Source organism: Ipomoea triloba, chromosome 6 (assembly GCF_003576645.1).
Source record: "Ipomoea triloba cultivar NCNSP0323 chromosome 6, ASM357664v1".
Lineage (NCBI taxonomy): Eukaryota > Viridiplantae > Streptophyta > Magnoliopsida > Solanales > Convolvulaceae > Ipomoea > Ipomoea triloba.
In genome coordinates this window covers 10,143,697-10,149,374 of record NC_044921.1, presented here as the reverse complement: position 1 = coordinate 10,149,374, position 5,678 = coordinate 10,143,697, and the positions used below count along the sequence as shown (strand labels likewise).

The following is a 5,678-nucleotide window of genomic DNA, read 5'->3' as shown; positions in this document are numbered from 1 at the left end:
GCCCTATTAGGAAGGTTACTAACATGTCATTCTCCAAGTGTATTTTGACCTTCTTAGACAGTTTATTGCCACATTCACAAGTCAAGGAGCATTCACAAGTGGGAAAAGGCCTTAAAATAAGTAATTCATCCCACAACAGCTTTAAATGAGTGAAGTATTCATTTATGGAGGAATTACCTTGTCTTGTCTATTGAATTTCAGACTGAATTTTAGTAATGCGGAAGACGTATTGTTGGCTGAAACGCTTCTTTAAATCCTTCTATACACCTTCAACAGTGTTGATCCATAGTACATTGCGCCCAATAGTGGGTGAAACAGCTTTGAGGATCCAAGATAGGACCATCGTATTGCATTGTTCATAGTAAAGTACTTGGAATCAAGCTTGCTTGGAATTCTCATTATTCCATCCACAAAGACCAGTTTATTCTTCGATTTCAACGCCATCTCCATGGCTCTCGCCCAGGCAGATAGAGAGGATTGGTTCAATCATTTGGATCGAAAGTCACCGCAGTTGAAGCAGATGCCAGAACAGGGATTGGATTCGCATGTGTGAAACCACCTAGGTTTTCACCTCTGAAATTCGCGCCTAGCCAAGTTACTTAGCGATCTTAGGAGAGATTTTGTTTATTGAAAATAGTTGCTAAGTTCAACAGAATCTCACCAACTGTTTTACGAACTAGTTCAGCTAGTAGGGCAGGGATTTAATTTGCAAGAAATAAAGGACCATTGTATTGCATTGTTCATAGTAAAGTACTTGGAATCAAGCTTGCTTGGAATTCTCATTATTCCATCCACAAAGACCAGTTTATTCTTCGATTTCAACGCCATCTCCATGGCTCTCGCCCAGGCAGATGGAGAGGATTGGTTCAATCATTTGGATCGAAAGTCGCCGCAGTTGAAGCAGATGCCAGAACAGGGATTGGATTCGCATGTGTGAAACCACCTAGGTTTTCACCTCTGAAATTCGCGCCTAGCCAAGTTACTTAGCGATCTTAGGAGAGATTCTGTTTATTGAAAATAGTTGCTAAGTTCAACAGACAAGTTACTTAGCGATCTTAGGAGAAATTCTGTTTATTGAAAATAGTTGCTAAGTTCAACAGAATCTCACCAACTGTTTTACGAACTAGTTCAGCTAGTAGGGCAGGGATTTAATTTGCTAGAAATAAAGCATACAAAAAAAGCAGTAAAGAACTCCTGTAAATTGGTAACCCAGTTCGGAAACACAGTTCCTACATCTCGGGGGCTTCACTCTGGTCGCCCAACTCTCCATTGAATCAATCGGTAAAAGATGCACCAATACAATTGAGTTCACACGGCAAGCTACAGGATCTTCGTCAAATCTTTATCCTTGAGTTTGACCTTGAAGAGTTGTCAAATGTCCGATCTCCCGATCTCTTTGTGTTGAGGCTCTCCCTCAACAACAGCGCTCCTTGCTCATCCAGAGTGAATTCTTACCCATCTTCTCGTAAAGAGATTTCTAATCTTGAATCAAAGGTAGGCTTTGTCAAGATATCATTTTAGCTCTATCAGAGTATACTCTATGAATTTTGTCTTCGTAATCTCAACAACCCAATTTGTGAGACTGAGTTGGTATTTAAAGATGCCGAAACCTTGAAGTAGTTGTAACAAAATAACCGTTCCTGAACATCTTGACTGTACTAGTGTAGTATCTAGTGCAGAGAACGATCTCCATACTCTTCAGTTCTCTAGTCTTTGAGTCTTCAACCTATCTGAACTAACTGCTGTTCTAGTACAAACACTAACTACTTCTAAACATTGATTTTGATTTATGACTCCTTAAGCTGAACTACCTTCTAACCTACAAGTAGAGAATTGTATGTCATGAAACTTAACACAACTAGGGAGTTTTTCAATTGCTATTTTCTCAATAAAAACATTCTTTAATTTATCAACAACCTCCTTCAGCTTGTAACATTGGATTAGGTGCTACTGATGTCCGAACCATATTCGCTGCAAGTGTACACCAAGCCACAGCTTCATGGCTCTGATACCATGTTGGGAAACATGGGGAAGACAATGCAGAGCTTTGAGAGGTGAAGAAGAAGTTTGACAAAATGAATTCTAACAAGCTGCATTTCTTTATACCTTGAGGAAGCTGGAGAAAACAAAGACAGAATGGGAGAAAATATCCTAACAGATTATGTTAAAGGAAGTTACAATTACAAGAGATGACAGCTAAGCTTCTTGACATGCTGGAACCTTTGATGTGGAATCCTTATGTGTCAACATTGCAAGGGTATGATGAAGAGTGAAAGAGAAGGATGACCTTATCAATAGCTCCCAACTGAATAACACCTTCTCTAACAGCAATCAAAGCTATGGTCTGACACAAAATATATATTTTTTTAGAAAAAATATATATTACTCCGTATTAAAGTTAGTATTTGTGTAATTAGTTTTATGAACACAAACCTTAATACCAGATCGAAACTGAGTTTCCCAGGTCCTTGGATGTAGTAAAAAAAAAAGTCAGAAATTTAAGGTTCATAAATATCATAACACCAAGTCACCAATTCATAGTGTCAAACAGAGATAAAGTTGACGACAGATGTTTTTGACATGACAATTGGTTTTTCCATTTGCTATGAAGTTTTAATAAAGTAAAGTAATGTACAATATTTCTGATCATATGGCTACTGATTTATGACCTATAAGGGAATGGAGACACTCAAATAAACAAATGAATGGAGATTTAAAGTGCATACAGACACATGTAGGTCACACAAATTTAGTATTTAGCGGTGGCAGGAGATCTAAATACTAAATTTAGAATATCATACTCCAACAAAAACTCATAGCATGATCAAATAGAGATTCCTTGAGTTTATATTTTATACAATCACAAGCAGCTCAAAATCTTGATACATACCAGACTCCAACAAAAACTCATAGCAAGATCAAATAGAGATTCCCTAAGTTTATATTTTATACAATCACAAGCAACTCAAAATCTTGATACCATACCAGACTCCAACAAAAACTCATAGCATGATCAAATAGAGATTCCCTGAGTTTATATTTTATATAATCACAAGCATAAAAAAAAAATCAGCTGAATGCACTCAAAACCAAATATGCATTAAACATCATTGAATCCAGATTATAAACAAAGACAGAGTCCATGCTCTTATCACTAACTCATTTTCTCTCAAACCCATAACACTCTTGTAGTCTTACACATGCATATGTAAAAATAGAGATGGATGTTAAAACACTGCAGCTGTATATAACCTCTGATATTAGTGAAATTAAACAAAAGCCTAAGCCAACAGCAACAGCAAAAAAGGTCAACAAAGCAACAAATATTCAAGCCTCAAACGCTTATACCTTTATGTTGTCAGTGGCATGTAATTAACTTCAAATATATAAGAAATATATCCATGAGAGAAAGCATAATCCAAACAGCATCCATAATCAAACTTAGCAAAAGTATAACAAGCAATCGAGTTTGATTTTTATACAATCACAAGCAACTCAAAATCTTGATACCTTGCTTGTGATGTAAATATATGAACTTGTGAATTAAAAAATAAATTAAAATTGCACATGCATTGATACAATATTTATGAGGAAACTAAAAGAAAGAAAAAACAAAACCTGGTTCGGCTTGTGTTTCTGCTTTAAGTAGTCAGCAGAGACCAAATCGGTAGAGACCAAATTCTTCCCTATTTTTATGGAGTAGTTTGGCTTGTGGAGCTGGAAACTTGTAGTCGGCAACAGAGAGATGAGACTCCTTCAAATTTCCTTCCAATTTCGACCGTGGTCCGTAGAGCTGGAAACCTATAGTCGGCAGCAGAGAGACGAGAGTCCTTCAAATTGCCTTCTAATTCCGACCGTGGTCCGTGGAACTGGAAAGCTGTAGTCGGCAATAGAGAGATGATATGACGTTTTTGGCTTGTGCTTCTATTTTTTGAAGGAGAACAAATTGGCTTCCAATTCCGACCGTGGTCCGTGGAGCTAGAAACCTATAGTCGGCAACAGAGAGATGAGATGCCGTTTTTGTAGTTTGCTGCCCTAATCTATTTTTTTGAAGGAGAATAAATTTCCTTCCAATTTAAGCTGAATTACAGAATTGCTACCGCTACTTTAACTTAAAAGCATTTGACGGGAATAATGGTAAAAGTATTAAGGATTAGGATAGATTAGGAATTTAATTGGAGGTTGTACAATGAGGAAAACACAAAGTATAATATTTTATAGCAGATAATTACACCAACATTTTTTTAATTCACGTTAGGGGTTAACATTATTGGCTCTTATTAAAATTGTAGATAGTAGAGGTGTCAAACGGACGGGTTAGCCCAAAGTCTATCTCAGACCCAACCCATTTAGATCGAGTTCGGCCGGTTCATTTGCTATAATGGAAAACTAGGGCTAGCTCGCTTTATACTACGAACATGGCCGGACTTTAATTTTTGACCCATGAATTGGGCCGGCCCGTTGGCCTATACATTTTTAAAAATATATAATATACATATATACATATATACTCTAAGAGCATCCATATTAGTTCCATTACTTTCACGGTTTTTAAAGTTACACCTAGGAAAGAGAAAGAAGGCAAGAAAAAAAAAGGAGAAGAAGTAAAAAAAAAAAAAAAAAAAAAAAAAAAAAAAAAANAAAAAAAAAAAAAAAAAAAAAAAAATCAGCGAAACAAAAATGCGCCTACTTGGCGCGCTGCCTGCGCTCCACGCGCAGGAAGTCAGATGCTTTCCTCTTTTCTCTCAAATAATGGGACCCACAAAAATACTATATTTGTAGGAAACAAAAACCATCTAAAAACTCATCCCCAAGTCAATAAAAAAAACTATCATTTGAATTTATGTTCTAAAAAAACCTTAAAAAAACCACACTTGTGGATAGTCATGGCCATGGTTCGGTTCCAGTTCCGGTTCTGAACTGGCGGTTCCCAGTTTTGAAATCGGTCAAACTGGAACCGAACCTTCTATCACGGTTCCGGATTTTTTTATTTTTGTTTGTAATTTTTTTATTTTTAAAATTATCCGAATTCAAAAATTAATATTTTTTGTTGAAAAATTTTCATTCTAAAATGTTTTTAAAAAAGTTATATTCAAAGTTAAACTATATTAAAAAAATTGTTATAGTTGAATTTTAAAGTGTTATTTAAAGTTTAAACTTTAATCAAATAATAATTAAACTTTAACCAAATAATAATAAAAAATTAATTTTTTTAAACTTTTTTCGGTTTGGAATCGAAACTGGAACCGTCTGTACGGTTCTGGTCCGGTTCCAACAGTGCACGGTTCTGTTCGAATTGAACCGTGGTCATTCCTACTTGTGGATGCTCTAATAGAGTAATGGCTCATGAGATTATCTTATTAGAAACTATGATATTGATTTTATTCCTATTAAATTTTTACGTATTTACTGTTTAGCTAGTTAACTGTCTAACTTGCATGCTAAGTTTTTATTAGTCATTACTACCTTAAAATATTTTGAAGTTTTAAAATTTTATTTGGTTTAAATTGAAAAAATTACTCTTACTACTTAGTAGTATGTAGCTACAATTTCTAAACTTATTTTTATTATAATGGTATTACATTATTAATTATTGATTTCTTTATTTTCTTATAATAATTCTTAAGTTAAATAGTTGAAAAGAAATATGTGAACTTGTAAAACTAATTTAGAATGAA

The 5,678-nt window shown here is 34.9% G+C and overlaps 1 long non-coding RNA gene across 1 annotated transcript; it reads right to left on the bottom strand.

Moving 5' to 3' along the window:
* Window positions 1–1,055: 1,055 nt before the first annotated feature.
* On the bottom strand, window positions 1,056–4,015 carry LOC116022147. The gene is made up of 3 exons (XR_004099142.1): window positions 3,619–4,015; window positions 2,434–2,467; window positions 1,056–2,344 (listed from the first exon to the last, which is right to left on the bottom strand). It is a non-coding gene; the product is annotated as an uncharacterized LOC116022147 (long non-coding RNA).
* Window positions 4,016–5,678: the final 1,663 nt, after the last annotated feature.